At 36.6% G+C, this 23,731-nt stretch overlaps 1 protein-coding gene across 4 annotated transcripts in view; it reads left to right on the top strand.

The window, feature by feature from the left end:
• The window catches only part of GALNT13 (polypeptide N-acetylgalactosaminyltransferase 13), a 559,171-nt gene that overhangs the window by 442,503 nt on the left and 92,937 nt on the right, over nt 1–23,731 (top strand). The window lies entirely within an intron of this gene.

The following is a 23,731-nucleotide window of genomic DNA, read 5'->3' as shown; positions in this document are numbered from 1 at the left end:
GATTAGTTTTGCCTGGTCTAGAACATCAGGTAAATGAAATCATATAGTAAGGGCTCGTTTATTGTGCAAGTTTTTTGAGACTTATCTATGATACTGCATGTCTCAGTGGTCTCTTTCTGTTGCTGAGGAGAATGCCATTGTGCGAATACACCAGTTTGTTTATCCATTCTCCTATTAATGAACGTCTGGGTAGTTTCCTGTTCTGTTTGGTCTTGTTTTGCCATTATGAATCAAAATGCTATGAACATTTATGAACAAGCGGTGCTAAGGCAGCAATCAGGTAGCTGGTGACCCTTAAGATATTTCTATTTCACCATTCTGGGGAACGTATGGTGGTATCTCATTGTGGTTTTAATTTTTATTTCCCTGGTAACTAATGATATTGGCTACTTTTCTTGTGTGCTTATTGGCCATTTGAATGTTTTTATTTGAAATATCTCTGTTCAGATATTTTCCAGCTTTTAATAGAGTTGTCTTTTTATATTGTTGATTTGTAGGAGGGCTTTATGTATCTTGTATATCAGTCCTTTATCAAATATGTTTTGCAAGTATTTTCTGTTTGTGGTTTGCATCTTATTTTTTAATAATGTCTTTCAATGAGCAGAATTTTGGTGAAGCCTAATTTGTCAATGGTTATTTTATAATATCCTAAGAGTTTTTTCCCTACACCCATGTCACAAAGTTATTTTCACAGGTTTACTTCTAAAAGCGGTATGGGCTTAGCTTTTACATTTAAGTCTGTGATCAATCTTAAATTATTTTTTATGTGTAGTGTGAGGTAGGGGTTGAGTGTTTTGTTTTGTTTTGCCTGTAAATTTACTCAGTTATTTCAGCACCATTTTGGAAAATATTTTCACTTCCCCATTGTGTTAGTTTGTCACTTTTGTTGAAAATCAAATGTCCATTTAAATATATGACATTTCTGGACTCATTTTGTTCCACTGACCTGTGTGTCTGTGCTTCTACCTACCACACTGCTTTGATTACTATAGCTTTACAAGTCTTGAAATCAGGTAGTTTAAATCTTCTAAACTGGTTCTTTTTCAAGATTGTGTTGGGTAGAGTAGGTCCTGCTGTTGGGAGGTACAGCAGGAACTGACAAAAAATATTCACTTTATATGAATACTTTTCTAAAATAACTCAGTTTTTGTTTCTCTTCAGTGTCTATATATCTAAAAATGTAACTAGAGTTTTGTCATTAATGGATTGGTCATCTTAGGAAGATGTAATGTTTCAAAATATTTCCCTAGAAGGTAGGGATTCTTTAAAAGTTCCTAGTAAGATACTCTTCAATTATTTAAACATAATTTAAAGAGTAAAACATGTAAAACTTCTCAAACGTTGAAAGTAACATGATTTCTGTATAAGAATGGTTACAAGAGACTTCTGATTACATAAGCATAGTGCTGATTCTTGTAATGTTCATGTGTGTCTGGGCTATTTCCGTTTTTAAATTTTATTTATTTATTTATTTTTGGCTCTGTTGGGTCTTTGTTGTTGCACACGGGCTTTCTCTAGCTGTGGCGAGCGGGGGCTACTCTGCGTTGCGGTGCGCAGGCTTCTCGTTGCAGTGGCTTCTCTTGTGGAACACGGTCTCTAGGCGCACGGGCTTCAGTAGTTGTGGCACACAGGCTCAATAGTTGTGGCTCGTGGGCTCTAGAGCGCAGGCTCAGTAGTTGTGGTGCACAGGCTTAGTGGCTTCGCGGCATGTGGGATCTTCCCGGACCAGGGCTTGAACGCGTGTCTCCTGAAATGGCAGGTGGATTCTTAACTACTGCACCATCAGGGAAGTCCCTGGGCTATTTCTTATTCATCTCTGTACTATAGTAACTCTTAAGATGCCTAACAAGTTGTCTGTGGACCTAATTTATTGGCCTTGTTGGTTATTTTAACTATTGAGCCTAAAAGAAGATGCCATATATTCCTAATGAAAGTGATGGGACAACCCAGGGTTTTGAATAAGACATGTTTAATTCTAGGCACCTAAAAGGTATTTGGGATGTGTTCTTAGGTACAATTGATGAGAGCCCCAATTCCCTGAACCATCATCACTACTGCAGATAATTCCAGATTGAATTTTCATTCTTATTTTAGATAATGTGATTATTGTCTCTCTTTAGGCAAATGTAGTTTTCCTTAGCTATATGAGAGGAATTGCAACTCTGTTTGGCATTGTTTAAAATTTGTCTTTAGGAAATACATTTCAGATTTTGGTGGATGATACCTTAGAATATATGTTACATAATACGGTGCAATCTGCCTTTTAAAATCATATGTGAAATCATATATATGAAACATAATCATAAAACATATGTATGATATAGTAAAAGTTTATTATACAACAGTGAAAAGTAAGTTGTTCATTTTCATTATTGCTGATATGCTTAACTGATAACCCCAGACTTTATTTATAAGTGTAATAATAAAATCTCACAGCAAACCCCAGAGTTTATTTATAAGTGTAATAATAAAATCTCACAGCATCCACAGGACAGCTTTCATTTTGAGAGACTGCATTAAATGAGTAGTTTCCTCAAGCAAAATTATCTACTTAATAATGTTCTAGAAAGTTAGACACTGCGTTCTGAGGTTAAATTGTTTTTGATAATGGACTGCGAGGTCACATTTTCTTCTTGCTGCCAGCGGACCAAAGAGAGGATTTAAAATTTTCCTGGTTAGAGGTAAGAGTGTCAGTCTCAGCATTCTGCCTTTCTTCCTGCCAGTATCTTTAATTGCCAGTTGTTCTTATTGAGAGCAGAATTTCTTGTTTGTCATCACATTCCCCTTGAAATTAAAATGGTTTCAAACATCTCAAGTGGACTTCATTTAGGTCTTATACTGTTCACTAAATCTCTACTAAACACAATTTCTAGTGATTTCTCTTTGATCACTGTTCTATGATTATTTGGGAGCAAAGCCTCTGAGTTGGTTGAAAACCTTTTTGCTTTATTTTCTACAAAGTTATCTACAGATTTTCCCCTTAGCTCTTTACTGTTAAGCAAGTAAATTTAAATCTAACTGCTATTAAGTAGATTTTTCTTAGCATTCTTTGGGAAAAAAAGAAAAACTTGAAGAAGTGTGTCTCTGGTGTATTATTCTGATTTTCTAAACTCAGACTCTAAAATCCTGTGCTTTCACTTAAGAGCCTGAGAACTGCGGCCAGTTTTCAGTAAGTTCAGATTAAATTTTAGTTGTGAGAAATCTAGATCCATGGAAAAACTGCTTTTTAATTAGTTCTTGAAATCAATAATGCAATACATGAGAAACAAATTATTTTAAAGAAATTTATAGGGTAGATATCATGGAGTATTCGAGGTCATTTCATATTTAAGTAAGTTATTTTGTCACTTACACTAAATTATTTTATTTAGGAAACCCCATCACTGGTACAACTTCAGGTAAATAAGCACTCTTTTCAATTTTATATGGCCAATATATTCTACTTTAGATCAGTATGCCCCGAACCTCTGTCCTTAATTTATCTCTTTCATTACTTTTGCCATATCATAATCTATATTTACATTTTTAAAAATTGATTTTAAATCTCCTTACAATTTAACTGAGCCTTAAACTATGAAGCTGTAGGTTGATACATGTTAAATAAATACTTAGCTATCAAGATGTAAATTGATATCCATATACCACCTAGAAGTCATCATTTTTTCCACTAGTGGTACAGGTATCTCTGTTTAAGAAAAGCTTTCAGTTGTCTTATATGATCTATTATATATAAATGCATGCATTTGACAATACCTGTTTTTACTAACCTGGGGGTTGATTGAAAATAAAGATGTGGAGATTCAGGCAGTATGTTGAAAATAACATTGTATTGGAAATTAGATAAATTAGATCTACCTTCTAATTCCCTTTGTATCTTTTTTTTGTGATATAATTTTGAGTACATATTTTTCTGAGGCAAAATGAGTTGTTTCATCTCCACATTAAAAGTATACATTCACTTACATAATCTTTAAGATCCCTTCTAGCTTTTAACTCTCTAGGGGAGTCAAAAATGCTTTATAGCACTCTTGAAAGATGAGTGCTTAATATTTGGCAATGCCTTTTTTAAAAAGTTTTATTACTATTACTGTTTTTTTGTTTTTCTTGTCTTGTAGCACTGATAAGAGTGCTACCCTTGGTTTTAATAATCAGTCTGAGTTCTTGTAACCTCATTAGAGTTCACTGTCTGCCCTGGGATCCCAAGTCGATTCATGGTTTCTCATTTGGCTACATGTTCAGTTTAGGACATAGTGCTTCTGATATTCAACGAATGCAAGTTCTTTAGTTGGCTGAGTTTAGTCACTCCCAGGAGGCAATGATGAGGCACTGTGCTTTGGCAGAGGACAGTTGGAGAAAGACTTGACTTTGATATTCTCTGTAACATTGGGAAAGCTGCTCAAATACTCTGGTCTTCCACATTCTCCCCTGTAACAAAGCTACATTTATTAAAACTGCCATGAAAGTATTGGTCAAGGGATAGCTGATCGTTCAGTGGGGTGCTCAAGACACTCTCTAACACCCCGATATCAGTCATGTTTGACATTCAGCTAGAATGATGGCAGGAGTAGGTAGATATCACTGGTCTTTCAGTGTGCGCCTTATAAAGGATAAAGAATGACTATGAACCTCTGTTATGCTCCAATGGGCCTTATAAAAGAGACTGCTAATTAAATGACTAACTAAGATAAATTACAAATATTTTAACTTTTCTCTTTTTATTTACTAATTATTCTTTGGTCCTCTATACTGAGGTTCCAACTTACTCATATCAGTAAATTTTGAGTATATGTGAGCTTTAAGTGGACGATGCCCTTGCAAACTGTAGATATTTCTGTAAAATGTGACGGTTTTTGCATACTGCTTAAGGAATACTTGACATATTAAAATCATCCTCTGATTTGCTTTGCCCTGACACAAATTACATGGTGTTCTAAATATACATATTAAAAGCAAGAATGCTGCTCTTCCAAACAGCAAGTTTTGTTACCATAGAAGAGTGATCCAGTTACCTTTGATATTATTTTTCTTCCCTCTTATTTCCTTTAGAGAATTACTCAACTTAGAAAAATCTGTCATTTTTTTTCATAAGGTGATTTCTTTCAGGTGAACTGAGAGATCACTTATAATGCTAAGTCATTTCTATAAACATCCATAGAGCTATGTTCACTTTTATGTAAAATTTTACATGAAAATGTCTAGGTTCAAAATCACGTAATTTGACATTTCCATGCAATACTCTACACAATGGGAAAAGGTTACACAGGACTGAAAGTAAGAATCATAATTGGTGCTGTCTTGGTTTTGTTTACTTGGTTGCTTTTTTTTTATCTTTTCAGAATTTAAAGAAATGAATCTTACCATTTTTCAAAATACTTCCTCACTTGCTGATTTGATCCACAAATTTGTATGATCTTTTAACAAAGGGCCTGCCCATTTTCTTTATGTTGTTCCAATTTTCATACATCTAACTTCAGTACCTAGATACTTGCCAAGTGCAGTCTTCAGCATTTTTAAGTCTACGGTAGCTACGATGAAAGAAATGCATAGCCTTCATTCACAGTACTATGAAGTATTTTTAACTCACTGAAATTCACTAAAAACAGAACCTATTTTCAGCCATTCCTTGTTTCAATCTGCATTCCTTGCCTGAATAACTGTAATAAAATAGGACAAAACAAATTTTGATGGGCAATTTCACCACAGGCCATCTGTTTACTTATGCTGTGAGGCAGAAACCTGGGCTTATCTGTCCCACTGCTTGTAGGGCTGCCTTACTAAAGTGTGGAGAATCAGAATGACAAGGATATTCATTTTTTTCTATCTCTATGCTGTTGGTTGACTCCCCTTCCCGCCCTTCACAGCAGCACCTAGGCAGCAATCAGGTAGCTGGGTGATACCAGAGATGAGAGCTCAGATGGAGCTGGAATAGACCAGGTATCCTGTTCAAGGCGGTCCTGACCAAAATGCATTAGTGGAATGAATCCAAATTATAATCCGCTAGGGAGAACTGAGATTCAATCACTAGAGAGACCAACTCTATACTCCAAGTTCAGATGACAAGAAGGATAATTAAAGTGAGGGTTCAGAGCCAACAGTGAGCAGGTGGGCAGAGACCAGATCGGCATCAGAGCTGATCATAATCCAGCAAAGAGGATTGCTGCCTGGAGCCATGGTGGCTGGAACTACTGTTTACCAACCGGAGGTTTCCTAGGATTAAAAGATCATGAAAATGTTGACAACTGCTTCAGTACTCGAGGACTAAAACTAGGTGAAGGTGAGAACAGGACTTTCTCCTTACTTTCCTGGTAAAATTCCTCAGATATTCTGCTTCATTTGACAGACTAAAGGAAGACAATCTGCTTGTGATTCATGGGTCACTTGTTCTTTCTCCAAAATGGCCTTGCACATTTTATTATATTTTATTTGAATGTAAACACAATTACTGAGCAATAAATAATGATTTTCCCTACCCATTGATTACTGAGTGCATGTGGATGGTAGAGATGCATTGATCTGTACAAGCCCAGCTTAAAATGGGGCAGATGTGTATGTAAAGGTTTACTCAAAATCAATGTGAATTCGATTGCTGCTCCCCAGTAAAATGGATTATGAGTTAGAATGGATTATAAGAAAATGGCTATTTTCTTAAATCTAATGTGATAGAATGCTGTCTAAGGCAATCTGTTAAGGTGGACTGACTCAAAATGTAGCCCTTGATCTTAAAAGTCAGCATTGCAAAAGAAACATATGATTTAGTGAGCAGAGACATAAATATCAGATGAAGGGACCATATTGTGTCTCTGAAAGTGTAGTTAATGAATTTTAGCAAATCTCGGGGAAAAAAATGCTTGGCAATAAATCTTGTACAAAAGAAAGATAACCATGTTCTTTTGCGTTAAACAGTACTACATTGACTGCTTTTCTTCCTAGATTGGGTGTTTGCAAATATTCGCACACATATATATATATCACAGTAGTTGAGTCATTGTACTGTTCTGAATGCAAGAGTGCTGACCGGATGGCTTCGGTTAAAGGGAAGTCATTAACATGTATGTCCTTGTTTACTGCTGTCACTTACAATGTAAAGAAAAAGATAATCTGTGTACAGTCCATTGGCTCCCTATTCAGGCTACTTCCTTCCTTTCACGCAAAAAGGTCTAGCCATTCAAGTCCCTAAATATTAAAGGAATAGACTACTCTTTGTCCAGGTCTTTTCCTAGCTAGATCTTGGAGGTTTGGAAAGGCCAGGCAGGAGAGGTAGGTGCCAGAGTGGGTGCAGCCGACAGGGTTTTAGCCCAGTACGGCGTGCTGCTTTGGCAGAAAAGCGAAACGTGTTCTAAAATGATTGTGGGCTTTTGGTTTCCTACCAGAGATGCTCATCAGATGGGTTGTGCTTATGATCCCATGTCCATTTTTAGAGTGATTTGCAACAGTGTACCTATGTGTGGATAAATATCCCCCCAAAAGTCCATTTTCATAAATGAGACTGCTCAGTAAATCTTTACTGAGTATATATTTTGTACCAAGTAGTATACTGTGCACTCAGGATTTAAAGAAACATAAAGCAGAACTCCTGCTTTCACGGAACCCACAGTTTGTTGTGGCTCCATGATAATGATCGGGCAATATAAACCCTATGCAAGCTGCGTGAATACGATGCTCCAAGAACTCAGAGGAGAGAATGTGATATTAATCCAGCCAGGGAGGATTGTAGCATTTGAATTGGGTTAAAGATGAATCATACTTTGGAGGATTGGAATAGCAGGGAGAAGATGGGATTAGTGAAAAAGCTAGGGAATTCAAAAAAGAGAAATGAAGATACAATGCAAAATTTGGAAGGGTGGGTTAAATAAGTAATTAGAACATAGAATGGTTGGTGGGAAAATAACCTAGAGGGATCTTGAATATACAGCCTGTTTTCCCTGTATATTTTTCAAGACTAAAACCTAAAGGAAAATTATTTATTTTTGTCTGATTATTTAAGTTTGAGAGAGATTGTATTGAGCAGAATATGCTCACCACTGTGGGGTGTAATAAAGAGTGGACATATCTGTAGATCAATAGATTTAACAATGTATTTATATACAGTTTATAGTATAAACATACATTTATAGTATAAACATTCTTTTCAAGGTTGGTGTGTGTGTGTGGCCTTAATTAGATTATAGTTCCAGTTCTGACACTGGCCAAATAAGTAATTTTTGCTCAAGTTATTAACCCTTTTGGAATGTAACTAGATGGTCTCTAATATTTATTTCAGCTATAACGTTCTTTGGAGTGACCATATAATTTTTTGGTTCAAAGCAGAATATTTGGAGTCAGACTGTCTTGGGTTCAACTCCTAGCTCTGATGCTTACCTGCTGTGTAAATGTTTTCATTTTGCTGTAATACGGGGTACTCTAATCCTCAAATTTCTCTTGTATAAAATAGGATTAAAAATAGTGCCTTGGGGCTTCCCTGGTGGCGCAGTGGTTGAGAGTCCGCCTGCCGATGCAGGGGACACGGGTTCGTGCCCCGGTCCGGGAAGATCCCACGTGCTGTAGAGCGGCTGGGCCCGTGAGCCATGGCCGCTGAGCCTGTGCGTCCGGAGCCTGTGCTCCGCAATGGGCGACGCCATGACAGTGAGAGGCCCGCGTACCGCAAAAAAAAAAAAATAGTGTCTACTTATAAAGTTGCCTTCAGGTTAAATGTAAAGCGTTTGGGTTACTTTCTGCCACATACTGAGTACTTAACAAATGCTACCTATTATTATTATGATACTGGATTGGTTAGTAAAATAATAATGTCCACTTAATGTCTTAGGCTTTGAATGTAGAAAACCTGCCTTTTTATCAATATTACTCACCTCAGCCTTGGTCAGTGACTCCTCAGGCTTGCATTTTAGTTCTGGCTCTCCTAGGACTTCATAGTTTAGCTTCTGTTACTCCCCTAAGGTCTGATTTATTTTTGGAAAAACTAATTAGACCCATTTCTTTTTTTTTTTTTTTTTTTTTTTTTTTTTTTTGTGGTACGCGGGCCTCTCACTGTTGTGGCCTCTTCCATTGCGGAGCACAGGCTCCGGACGCGCAGGCTCAGCGGCCATGGCTCACGGGCCCAGCCGCTCCGCGGCATGTGGGATCCTCCCGGACCGGGGCATGAACCCACGTGCCCTGCATCGGTAGGCGGACTCTCAACCACTGCGCCACCAGGGAAGCCCTAGACTCATTTCTTAAGGTAACTCTCCCTTGACTGCCAAACTTGATCTAGTTGTTCACACTTCTGGCTAAGAGGTACCACCACTGTTAACCTAGTTGCACGAAATTGACACTGACAAGGCTATCACTTCAGAAATAGAAAATAAGGAGTAAAGTAGGCAGTGAGGATATGTAAAGAATTGAGGGACCATAGAGAAATGTGGCACCCTATTTTTTTCACAGAAACAAAAGAATGGGAGTGGTCCTTAGAAGTTTCTACTCTAACATGCATTGTGAGAGAGTGGCAAAAATGACCACAGATTCTTCCCCTCCCATCAAAAGTGAGTCTAGTTTTGCACCTCTTGAGTATGCACTTTGCCTTTGTGGCATAAGTGACATAGAGTAAGTTCTGAGCCTAGGACTGGAGAGGCCCATCTCTCTCTTTTGAAAGAGGCTCATCTCTCTCTTTTGAAAGGGAGAAGGCTTGCTGTGTGAGGAGACCACTTCTAGCCCATTGGAGGCTCTGAGGCATGTGGAGAGATGCTCTGTTACATCCCTGCCTTCCTAGCCAAAGTCCTCATAAACTCGCCAGCCCCCACCAACCTAGCAGCTCCTCACAAATGCAAAAGGAACAAAAGAAAGAAAGGAGACAAAAAGCCCAGCTAAACCCAGTCAGATTACTTACTGACTTGAAGAATGGTGAGCTAAATAATCGGTTATTGTTTTAGGCACTAAGTTGGGGAAGATTTGTGCTGTAGCAAAAGCTAACTGCTACATTTACCAATACAGGAAGCACCTCTCAGACATCCTCCACAAGTGGCCAACTAGCTTTTGCATTTCAAGAAGAGAGTCCATTCATTTTCCCCATATTCATTTTCATGACTGAGGAGACTGTACTGGCTCAATAATTAGTTTAGGTCAATCTTTAAAGTCCTTTAAAATGTTAAATACCTTCATTGAGTTTTCAGTATAACAGATTTCCCCCCCCCCCCCCCCCCAGGAAATTGCTGACTAGATGGCCACAGTTTGTTGGCCCAGTTTGGGAATATTGAGTTGGGAGATCACTGAGCTAGCAGGATTTAAACTCCACCTCCCCTCTGGGTTTCCTGCTACTTTCCTGCTACTTCTCCCTCCACCCCTGTCATATTCCATCCCCAACCTCAGAATAAGAACTTTATTCTCCTTCTTTTGTACCACCTGTGGGGCTGGGTGATGGATAGGAGCACTGTAACAGATTTCAATCACAAAATTTGCAGTCTGTTTTCGAGATACTAAATTCCATTGTGCAGCTTTTAAAGTGTCATTGTCCAGTATTCATTTTGATGTCCGATTTACTTTAACCCAGTAATATTTTCTAGGCTTAAATGCATTCAAAGCTTGTTTCTCTGTTTTGTTTGTTCGCTTTCTCGCCAAGCATTTCAGATCTCTGGGGTGCTAACATTTTCTGAATCCAGTTTTTATTTTTCTAACCCTCTCTAGTTGTGTCATACCTTAGTTGCATCAAAAACCCAATAGGCTTAGTAGACTAGATAGATGTGTGCCTGTCCGGCCAGCTCACCCCATTTTGAATTACTGCTCTTTCATCACCCATCTTCATGTTATGGCTTAGATGTGCTCAAACTTTGGCTTGCTTCCAGCCTTTTCGGAGTGGCACTCTGAACTGTCTGTGGCATTTGCTTCATCTTTTTTTGGGTAAATGTCCTGATCATTTATTCTATGGATTTCTGTGATGGACTAGTGAGTATTCTGCCAGCCATAGTTATCTCTATCAATGCATCAGCTAATTGCACGACCTTTTCTTTAAAATGCAGTTTCGCTGCCATCACTGTTCTGCACACTTTGACCCATTATAGTAATGAAAGAAAATTAAACCACACTCCGAAATATGAAAAAAAGCTAAGAGCAGCATGTTGAAATGAAACGGTTATGTCTGTAGTGTAAAATTTAAATGTTGGGCAAATTCTTTTTCTGCAGGGAGTTTTTATGTGAAGCTCTTTTAGAATAAATATAAAAGGTAAAGACTGGAGTTAAATAGAAGTGTTGAATTGACCCCCCAGGCCTGTGCCTTCCACATCATGTTTATGCAATCGTGTTTTTAAGTCAGTGTCTTTATTCATCTGAAAATATCACCCAAGTGCTTTATCCCATCTACAAAGGAATCACAGTTGGGCACTGCTCAGTGGGTTGGCATAAAAGTTTTAATCCCTTTATAGCCATCAGATGAAACTAACTGGTGGTCTAAAAAAGTGAAACAGTCTAAATCATTTACCTTTCAATAATTATTTTTTGATGTAAAAAGCATTTAAAATTCACCATCCTTGAGCTGCAAATAACATAAGGTGAAAATCACACAGGTTATGTATTGAATGGAGTACAATGAAAAGTATCTTATATTGAGCAAATAGAGGTGAGATATTGTTTTCTGTCTTTACAGAATTCAGATGATAACAGAATATCTATTTGTAAGCAAGCAATATTGCATTGAGAGATAAAGAAATAATTTACAACTTTTATAATTATGAAAAGATCATTTCTAATTTTATCTCATGGAGTTAAAAGAGAAACTTAATGTTCAATTAATTAACCTCAGTTCTGGGAGCATTAATAATACAACCTTGTTGTTGGCAAGAAGACATTTAACCTAACCTAACTTTATGATGTATTAACATATTGTTCAATATTACTTATCCTGTGGGAAATGAGCAAAATTTGATGGTTATGGAGGAGTGGGCTTAAAGGTTCAAGGGATAGCATAACATTTCCAGGAATTCCACCAAAGCTATGAGAATTGTGTGATAGCAATTAGAAAGTACAGCAAACTAATATCCTAGAAATACTACTTTGGACCCAGTGAAATCAGATCTTACCTAAAATGCTTTGTTTTCTAATGATGTGTTTTAGAAATTAGATTTTAATCCATTTTCCTCTATGACTGTTAAGTATTGTTACCTTACCCTTTCTTTGTGCATTTGCATTTTCTATTTTCTGCAAAAATATAACTGCCAGTTTTGCACCTCATAGATAATCTAGTTCAACACCCCCTTACTTTACATATGAGAAATAGAATCCCATTTAGTTGTGGTGATTTTCCCATTCTACTCTACTGCTTTCTTCTTCTTGAATGGGTAAAATCATTAACTTCATCGAGGCTCTATTTATCCATTTACTCCATTCACTAGACACCTTTGTCAAGTCTGTTACTACATTAGGTTCTGGGAATACAAGAATAGACGTGTTCCTCCCGTAATCCAATCAATTGTTGGATGTCAATAAATAGTTTTTATACAAATCATTCCTGCGGTAACCTTCAATTTAAACAAACCAGAAAAACACAGCTATACCATTATCAAAGAATAGAAAGAAACATATAGTTGTTCTGTTTATAAGCTTAAAATATTTAGAAAAGAGAATAAAAAAATGTTGAACTTACCTTAGATTGTGCCATTTATATTACACAAATCTCCTTCAGTCTCATTTGTGCACTATAATGACTCTCATACCAAAATTGCTTGAAAGGAAAAGTTTTCCTAATAAAGTTAAGGTTCGGTTTACAAAAAGCATATCAATTTCATAAAGTGACATGGGCTGCTATGACAAGATCATCCTATAAAGGGACCGAGACTTGCCATTCTCACTCGTTTTATTCAGAGCAAGTAGAAACAGCCATAGGCCTAGGATTCCATTGACTACATTCTTTCCTGTTAGATATTCAATACATATAATTAGATTGATTGACTGACTAAACAGTCTTTACTGCACTGAAGGGACTATCTCTATAAAAGGAACCCCTTTTGTAGCCAAATCTTCTGAATGATGTCTTCAGTGCAAAGAAGAATGAGTATATCCCTCCAGAGAAAACTGATCTAATATCTTGGTGAAGAGACCTAGACCTATGTCCATTATTCTAAAGTCAATGCTATTGACATTATCAAATGCTTTTATTCTTTCCACTAGAGTACTTGAGAAATAAATATCATTGATGAGAACTATAGCCTGTTGATATGTTCCTGTAATTAATCTTAATTAATAATACATTAAATATTTTCCTGATTGTGTGCACATACATCACTTAACATTGATTTATGCCAAAGCCATTAGGAAGGATTTTGTGGCATATCACAGCCAAGGTTATTCTTTTCTTTATTTTTTTTTTTCTTCCTTACCCATCAAATAATGTCCCAGTTACCAAGAATTAACTAATCTGATATTTTTATTTGAAATGAAAGTATGGCTCCTGCCTCCTTTAAAAAAAAAAGATTTCAAAAACTGTGTCTTTGTCTAAAATATATAGTTTAGAAAGTATTATATGTATGTGTATACATATGTATACATACATATACACAATAATGCATATATATGTGTATGCACGTTTATATGTATAAATATACAAATTTTATACATTTGTCACATATGTATATATAACAGAATTTAGTCATGAACACCATGCCTGTTATACATGCACAGCTTCAGACAAAAGTCATGCTAGGTTCACCTACTAAAGAGAGGAATGTGATACTGACAACCAGAACCCAGTAGGAAGACTGGGTAAGCCAACAGACATCTCCTCTTTTGGACTAATGGGATAACAAATGCAATGAGTTAAACTGTTAAAGCAAATTCAAATCTGCTCCAAATCAGCATCAGTTTCCAAAATGTGTTATATTATATCAAGACTTCTGAGCACGGTTAATCAAGTGAAAATTATCAGGTGAAAATTAAGGTGATCTGTAAAGGGACTAAGGAGAAATACACACACAATGGGAGGAACCCTGTCCGTAAGATGGATAGAGACTGAGATGAACAATGACCAATGTGTTAAAAGAGGTCACCAGGGAGGAGAGAAGGAGAGAATACACAAGAAAAGCAAGGCCAAGTATGAGGTCAGACAGTCATAAATGAGTCACTTCCAAGATGTCACTAAAGGTGCAGGAACCCTAACAAACTGGGTCAAATGTTGAAAGTAAGCATATGGGGACTGATTAGTTTGGATTATGGGTGACGTAAATCAAGAAATACTGTGGAGTACTCTTTCCTTGATGCCTGGTTGGATAGTGTGAGAAGAAGGAATTTCATTGCAACTACCTTTTATTTTCAATTATTTAAGTACCATAGGCACCGTGATATCTTTTTAAAATTTAGGCTATCCATAACCAAGTTATATATTATATTAATAATAGAGCCCAGGGCTTCCCTGGTGGCGCAGTGGTTGAGAGTCCACCTGCCGATGCAGGGGACACGGGTTCGTGCCCCGGTCCGGGAAGATCCCACATGCCGCGGAGCGGCTGGGCCCGTGAGCCATGGCCGCTGAGCCTGCGCTCCGCAACGGGAGAGGCCACAACAGTGAGAGACTCACGTACTGTAAAAAGAAAAAAATAAAATAATAGAGCCCAAAGTTGATTTGGTCTGCAAAATAGAATTTATCCTTGGAGATGAATAGCATAGAATTTGACTATATCCTTGGAGGAATCAAAATAAAGTAGTTAAGAGCACAGATCAGGAACATCTGCCTTTATATCCAGATTCCAATCAGTTATTAATTATATGACCTTGAGAAGGCAATATTGCCTTTTTCATTCTCACTTTCTTTATATATAAAATGGAGAAAATACTTTTTATCTCAAAGATGTGAAAGAAGATTAAATGAATTACTATACATAAGGTGATTTTTCACCACAGCTTGGAACATAGTAAAATCTCAATAAACAATTGTTGTTGTTGCTGTTTATTAGTGGTGTAACCCTCTGAGTTATGACAAGGTTTTAGAGATCACCATTAAAAATACATATTAAGAAGATTAAAGAGGGGCATCCATCTGCCAATGCAGGGGACATGGGTTCGAGCCCTGGTCTGGGAAGATCCCACATGCCGCGGAGCAACAAACCCCATGCACCACAACTACTGAGCCTGTGCTGTAGAGCCTGCGAGCCACAAGTACTGAGGCAGAGCGCTACAACCACCGAAGCCCGCGCACCCAGAGCCTGTGCTCCCCCACAAGAAAAGCCACTGCAATGAGAAGCCCGTGCACCGCAACCAAGACCCAACGAAGCAAAAATTAATTAATTAATGAAAAAAAAAATGGACTCAAAAAAAAAGATTAAAGAAAGATTGAATCCTAAAAGAACAGGAGAAAACGTGTTGCAAATCAAAGAGAAACATATCAATAAAAGATGGCGTTTGAAGGCAATAAAATGAAGAAATGAGCTTTGTTTTTTAATTAAAATTTCTGTAATGGGGTAGAAATAGAATTTGCTTTATATAGTGTGGAAAGTTCCTGGTTTTGCGACAAGGGATGTTTAAACTGTGAATGAAGAGATAAAACACAAGTGATGCAAATCTAAGCAGGATCATTCGGCTAACTGACAAGGAACAAAGGAGTTCAAGACTTTAAGAACCTTCATATATGCAAGGAAAGGGAAGTTAACCATATCAACAACCTCCCAAATGGATGTGGTACCTGGAAATAGAAAAATAATATTAAGAAATTAAAAGAAAATTAAGGGAAGGAAACGATAATGTAGACAAAATGCCCAGAAATGAGTCAGACAACAGAAAGCATGATTTTGTTAGCCACCAGTTACATAGAGCTGGTTACATTTGTCCCCAACTGAGTAGTCAGAACATAATCCTGAAAACCCTAGCTGGTTACCAGTAAATTGTTAAGAAGATGGTTTACTCTCTGAAGCCAAAGGTCAGCTTTGTTATTTTTTAACCTGATACACAATTTCATTGTTTACAATTTCAAGAGTAAAAAATAACAATGGAATTGGCTGTTTTCCCATCTGCATATTTTGGAAAATCACATGTTTTCCTGGTTTCTATTGCAAACATAAATAAGGATGGTCCTGACTATAAAATAATCAAGAGGCTATAATTTCTATCTTAATGAAAAAATAAGGCTAAATTTTTAGGACCTTGTCAACTTCTCTATTGATAAAGCAAGAGTAGGAAGGGAAGATATCCAGAAACATTTTTAAATGACAGGTGTGGATAAAAAATTGTTCAAAGTAGAACAACTATGGAACAAAAGCATTTAAGGATGAAAACATTTGTCATAGCAAATGGAAATACTGGGAGATAAAAAGAAAATTCAACAGTAAAGTGTGAAAATTTATGATAATAGAGTTTCACACAATATTTTCTGAAATGAGGTTGAATAAAAATGAGTAGTAGTAGATTGTAGCAGTCAATAAGCCAGTAATACATATAAGAAAGATTGAGTTTTGGGAAAGAATGAATTTTAAAAGGTTGGTGTTTGTTTGTTTGTCTTTCCTTAGAATGAACTATTTGTATATGTCTCTAATGAATTCACTTTGATTAAAAGAAAATCCAATGGATAATAAGTTGGATAAAACATGTAACAAAATGTTTCTGGCTCTGATGAAAAATCTCACAGATTTGCTACCACAACATATTATTACTTCTTGATAATGAGAAGCCCACATGAAATTTTTTTACCAATATTCTTAATAAGAGCTTGTTCCCATAGGAGATTAGACAACGAAAAGGCCTGGTATTGCTCGGAAAAAGCTGGCCACAACATAGAAATCCCTGCCAACATTGAGAAACTGGCAAAGCCCTCTCTGGGTGAGTGGCTGACCAGAGCAGACCAATCTTTCTCTTAAGGAACCATGGGCACTGCTTACGTGGGATGAAGAAAATTCTTCTATGAAGGATATTCAGTCAGATGTTTCCCTAACATTACCTTGTTTATGTTTTCTTTGTGGAGTAAAAACCTCCTGGATTTTAACTTTGGAGGAATTGACCAGAGTCAAGGAGGTGGCTCAGTTGGCCTAACTGTGGAGATTAAGAGCCAGAGCTCTGAAGTCAGATTTGTCATCTTGAATCCTGTTTCTGTCATTGCCTTGCTGTCAGATGGCTCACAGTTAGTTGATTTCTCTGAGCCTCAGTTTTCTCATTACTAAAATAGAGATAACACTTGCATGATACAGCTATGGGAACGGGGCCTGGGACAGAGGAAATTCTCGATAAATGTTGACTATTGTCATTATTACCTCAGTGTAACATCCCAGAAAATTCTCCACCACTTTCTGGCAGCTCATAAGAGATGAGGGCAACAAGATGTTACTGGAGTACCATTCTCTTTAACTTCCATCAAAGGTCAGATCTTGCTGGTTTTGTACCACAATTCATCAAGTGAATGTTCCATTGTGTTCTAGAATCATAGAGTGTCTGGTAGAGACTTTAAGGGGCCACCAAGTTTACTTTCTTGAGGGTTGTGCTTAATTTATCCAAGGCAAATGTTTCCTTGGCAAGCCCTAAAAGCCCGAGACAGAATTTCTTTCAGATGACATTGTGTCTAGTTGTATCTAAAAAGGACTTTGAGAGAGGCTGCATGGTGCTGTTGGGTGAGCACACACTTTTTTTTTTTTGCTTTTTTTGAAAATTAACTTTTATTGGAGTATAGTTGCTTTACAATATTGTATTAGTTTCTACTGTACAGCAAAGTGAATCAGCTATATGTACACATATATCCCCTCTGTTTTGGATTTCCTTCCCATTTAGGCCACCACAGAGCACTGAGTAGAGTTCCCTGAGTTATACAGTAGGTTCTCATTAGTTATCTATTTTATACATAGTATTAATAACGTATATATGTCAATCCCAATCTCCCAATTCATCCCACCTCCCCTTTCCCCCCTTGGTGTCCATATGTTTGTTCTCTATGTCTGTGTCTCTATTTCTGCTTTTCAAATAAGATCATCTATACCATTTTTCTAGATTCCAGATATATACGTTAATATACGATATTTATTTTTCTCTTTCTGACTTACTTCACTCTGTATGACACTCTTTAGGTCCATCCACATCTGTACAAATGACCCAATTTCGTTCCTTTTTATGGCTGAGTAATATTCCATTCCTCTGTTGATGGATATTTAGGTTGCTTCCATGTCCTGGCTATTGTAAATAGTGCTCCAGTGAACATTGGGGTGCATGTATCTTTTCAAATTATGGTTTTCTCTGGGTATATGCCCAGTAGTGGGATTGCTGGATCATATAGTAGTTCTATTTTTAGTTTTTTAAGGAACCTCCATACTGTTCTCCATAGTGGCTTTATCAATTTACATTCCCACCAGCAGAGGGAATGTAAAGCAAGAGGGCTCCCTTTTCTCCACACCCTCTCCAGCATTTACTGTTTGTACATTTTTTAATGATGGCCATTCTGACTGGTGTGAGGTGATACCTCACTGTAGTTTTGATTTGCATTTCTCTAATAATTAGTGATGTTGAGCATCTTTTCATGTGTTTGTTGGCCATCTGTATGTCTTCTTTGGAGAAATGTCTGTTTAGGTCTTCTGCCCATTTTTTGATTGGATTGTTTGTTTTTTTTGACATTGACCTGCATGAGCTGTTTGTATATTTTGGAGATTAATCTTTTGTCAGTTCCTTCATTGGCAAATATTTTCTCCCATTCTGAGGGTTGTCTTTTCGTCTTGTTTATGGCTTCCTTTCCTGTGCACACACTTTTTAAACAGCCTGGGCTAAATCCTGCTCACTTACCTGTAACTTTGGTTAAGGTTCACTTATATGAGCTTCAGTTTCCTTAAATGAAATGATATCATAATACACATGTGCCTGAGTTTTGTGAAAATTATTTAATAAACAGGTATATAAGAACTATATAAAATGTGTATCCAGTCAGCTCTTGGGAAAGGAGGGAAGTCGAAGACCTCTGTTTAATTATTGTGTGTTTGCCAACACTGTATCAATACCTCACATAGCTCTTTGAAATCACTTGGATGTTTTTCAGATCATGGAATTTGTCTCCTTTTACACAAGGCCTTTTGGCTTTATTAAATTTTGGTTTGAGTTCCAGGTATTTATTCATTCAACAAGCACCTGTTAAGCTACTACTACATACTAGGCATTGTTCTAGGGAGGGTGGGAGGGAGGGAGACACAAGAGGGAAGAGACATGGGAACATATGTATATGTATAACTGATTCACTTTGTTATAAAGCAGAAGCTAACACACCACTGTAAAGCAATTATACTCCAATAAAGATGTAAAAAAAAATAAAATAGATAACCAACAGGGACCAACTGTAAAAATAAATAAATAAATAAATGCTAGTGATGCCACAGTGAACAGGGTAGATACAGTTCCACCATTCGTAGAGTTTAAATTTAGTGGAGTAGATGAATAATTTACGAGTAAGAAAATAAATAGGACAGTTTCAAAGACAAAGCACTGTTGAGAAAATAAAATAGTGTAAGAGCAACTGGAAGAGATGACTGCTTTTGATTGAATGATTCAAGAAGGCCTCTCTGTGAAAGTGGCATTTAACCAATGAATAGGTGCAGCCATATAGCAATGTTTAAGGCAGAAGACAAAGTGCAAAACCCTTAGATAAGGATGAGCTTGATATTTCTGAGGAAAAGGAAGAAAATCTGTCTTAGTTTTCTCAGTCTGCCATAACAGAATACTGCAGACTGGGTGGCTTAAACACCAGAAATTTATATTCTCACAGTTCTGGAGGCTGAGTAGTCCAAGATAAAGGTGTCAGCAAGATAGCTTTCATTCCCAGGCCTCTCCTCTTGGTTTGTAGGCAGCTGCCATCTCACTGTGTGTCCCAAACCTCTTTGTGGGTGCACAATGAGATCTCTCCCTCTCTCTCTCTTCCTCTTCTTATAAAGTCTATAAGATTATAATCCCTATTGGATTGGGCCCCACCCTTATGACGTATTTAACATTAATTACATTCTAAAGGCTCTATCTTCAGCTATAGTCATATTTGGGGTTAGAGTGTCAACATATGAATGGGGGGGTAGGGGAGGGACATCAGTCTGTAGCAGCTAGTGAGGTGTAATTAATGAGGGAGGGATTGATACAAGATACAAGTGGAGAGGTAGAGAGGGACTAGGTCATGAAAAGTCTTCTAGATTATTCTAAGGAGTTTGATTTTATCCTAAGCGATGGGAACTCATTGGAGGATTTGTAAATCATATTAAAATATGACTTACATTTTTGAAAAATTACTGTGGTGGCTCTATAGAATATTGAACATAAAGGGGAAAGAGAATAACTAAGAAAACCAGTTTGAAGGCTACTTTTACAGTCAAAAGGAGAACTGATGGCAGCTTCAACTGGGACAGTAGTAAGAGGGAGGGCATAGTGATCTGAATTAAGATATGCCATAGAGATAGGGTCAACAGAGTTTGCTAATAGATTGGATGGAAAGGAATGTTAGGAGAAATAAAGTAAAAATCTTTAAGATTTTAGTTGCTTATGAGCTACTGGGTGGTTGGAGGTGCCATTTGCTAAGATGGAGAGACTGGAGGAAGGGCAGTTTCAGGTTGGGTAGGGCTGAATCTGGAGTTTTGTTTTGGACTTGTTGAGGTGACCCCCCGTAGATATTCAATTGTAGATGTCAAATGGGCAGTTGGACTCAAATCTTGAGTTGTTAGGATTAGTGTTAACAATTTGAGTGTCATCTGCTTATGGATAGCATTTAAACCCATTGAACTGAATGAGATTTCCTACGAGAAAGCTTAGATTAAAACAAAGAGAGTCTCAGAATTGAACCTCAGGGCATAGCAACACTTAGAAGGCTAGCATAGGAGGAGGCACCACAGCGAATCTAGGGTAGCTGCTGAGATAGGAACAAAGCCAGAAGAGTGTGGTGTTGTGGACGCTAAGAAAAGATCAGCTGGCAGAAAGAGAATAATCACTTTCCTGGAGTGCTGCTGAGAATATAAAGTGAGGATAAAAAGTGACTAGTATATCTGGTAGCGTGGAAGTGATTGGTGACCTTGCTGAGATTCAGTGGAGAGCTGTTGATGGAAGCCATCCTAAGTAGATTGAAGACCAAATGGGAAGTGTGGAATTGGAAACAGAGAATACACACCCATGTTTTTCAACCCTGGATTCACCTTAGAAATCACCTGTTGAACTTTGGAAATTTCCAATACCTAGTCTCAGAGCAGGCTAATCTCAAATCAATCATAAATGAGCTTCTGGGAGGGAGGGGGAGGACCTTGGAAGTATTTTCAGAGCTGTGAGTATTTTTAGAGTTCCCCAGATAAATCTAATCATGCTGCTGGCATTGAGAATCACTATAATCGACAAATGTTTTCAGAAGTTGTTTTGTGTGTGTGAAAGAGAGCAGGGAGGTGACTGTAGCAAAAAAAGTGTTTGTTTTTGTTATTATTGTTGTAGTTTTGACGATATTTTTTTTAATCAAAACCACTGGAGGATATTTATTTACCCATGAGAAGATCTAGTAAAGAGGGAGAAATTGATGATTCAGGGTAAAGGTAAACAATAGCAAGAGGAAAGTCCTTGAGGAGGCCAGAGGGGACAGAAATTGTATAATTTCAACCATCTTATCTTCTGTTGGCAGGAGTAGACATTTTTATTTCCCACCACTGGAGGAATACATTTTGCCCAATTTGCAGCTATAGTCTGATCCTGAGTGGGGAAAAGGTATGAAACAAGTCCTTAGTTTAAAAAAAAAAAAAATGCTTTCCCTGAAACAATTTTAAAGGCTGTCTCTAATTTTTAATTTCTTTTTTAAAAAATCATTTTAAAAAGACAGTCCTCATACATGTTAGTGCTTTAGTTAAATATTAATTTTCCATAGAAACATTAGTCTTTTGGGGTCATTATGATCAACATGTAGAAATACTCATCTATCCCATATTTAGTTAATTAGGAATGAACAATTTATTCGATACAGAGCTTTTCAAAGTTTAAGAGCACAAGCCTAAGACCTTATACCTCACCCAGACAAATGCATAAACAAAATGAAAAGCCATTACCTAAAATCAAATTTGATAAGTATTATAATGTATTAGAAAAGAAGAGATGCTTTCATCAAAATTGGCAGATATAGAAGGCTACATTTTGGTGACTAGTCCAGACATCTTTGTGAGGATTCTAAAGCTTAATGGCTTTATAAAAAACAAATAAGCCTTTTTTCCCAGTTTATAAGAAAATTACTTGGATTTATACAAAACGGTTGGTTTAATTCAAAACTTCCAAGAGTCATCAAATTGAGTGAGGCTTTATTGTCACACTGACTTGAAGCTTGTTTAGTTAGAGAGGAGAATAGAATTTGCTCAGACTAATAGTCCTAAAGGTCTCAAGATCTTAGGGTGTGGAAGAATTCACTATTTCCTCTGCTTTGCTGATACATTTGTGTGGTTGTACATTTTTCCTAGTAACTAGAAGCAATAGAAAACAGATTTTTGGTCTCTGAAGCCCTATTAAGAAAGAGGTTATTACAAAATTCATGCAAATATTTATGCACAAATGCATTTATCACACTGTCATTTGTAATATTGTTCGGGGATAAGATCTGACAACAGTAGGGACCTGAGTAACTAAATAATGGTACATTTAATAGAGTATCATGCAGCCATTCAAATATTTACAAAGTGTTTTTTATTAGGAAATTGCTTAGGAAACAAAGTGAAATAAAAATGCAAAATACAGTAGGTTTTCAGCTAGATGAAAAATACATAGATGATAAATACTAAAAGGAAATGTCATAAAATGTTTCTTTTGCTCATTTCTGGGTAGTGGGATTATATGTGATTATTACTTTATTCTTCTTTTCTGTATATTTTCTGTATATCCTTCCTTTCCATATATTCCACTGAAACTTCCCATGATGACTATACAATTCCCCATGTTAAAAAAAAAGTCATGACTTTTATAGGTGAACTCAAATCATGAAAATGTTATAAATAACCACACTTACTTTTTATTCCTTTTCAATATATGTTAAAATAAGTTAAAAGGTGGATTCCATCTTTCATATAAACATAATATATGTCTAAAAATATTTTAGAACTTTTTTTAAGGACACTATTTCCAGGAACTAAGGTAAACTAAAATTGAATTTTGGTTTTATAAAGTCAAAACACTAATCTTAAAAAGTATTTTAAAACCAAAGTCAGAGTCATGAAAACATTATGAAAAATGAATACTGTGCAAAAAGAATTCCTCAATTTATAATAAAGCTTCACTACCTGTAATTTATTACCAGATGCTAATGCTGAGATCAAGACATCTGGCATAATATATGAGAAAGCATACTAATTAAAAAGGGAAAAGAACATTGAATTTAGCTGTTTTAGTAATCAAACTAAATACAGGAATGATATGACAAAATTGAAGTTGTATTATACATAAGTTCTCACAATTTAAATTGAGACTTGAATCTGAAAAACACCAACATTTTTCTGTCCCTTTCTTCTTTGATTCTGTCTGTTCACGTCTCCATAATTCAAAGCCTTGAATGTAATTTAAGGGTCATTTAATCCAGTGCTCCACCCCAATTTACTAAGAAAAAAAGCAGTGTCCCAAAAGTCATATTCCGTGTTGAAGTTCACAAAGATAATAAGAGATAGAACAGAGAGCTCCCTCAGTAGACATTTTTTCTTCAAAATCTTATATAAAAACCATACCTATTTTGTTTTTATTTTATTTATTGAAGTACAGTTGACTTACAATATTATATTAATTTCAGGTGTACAATGTAGTGATTTGATATTTTTTATAGACAACACACCATACAAAGTTGTTATAA

This window comes from Phocoena sinus, chromosome 7 (assembly GCF_008692025.1).
Source record: "Phocoena sinus isolate mPhoSin1 chromosome 7, mPhoSin1.pri, whole genome shotgun sequence".
Taxonomy (NCBI): domain Eukaryota; kingdom Metazoa; phylum Chordata; class Mammalia; order Artiodactyla; family Phocoenidae; genus Phocoena; species Phocoena sinus.
The sequence above is the reverse complement of the archived record's forward strand: the minus strand, read 5'-3'. Positions and strand labels throughout refer to the sequence as shown.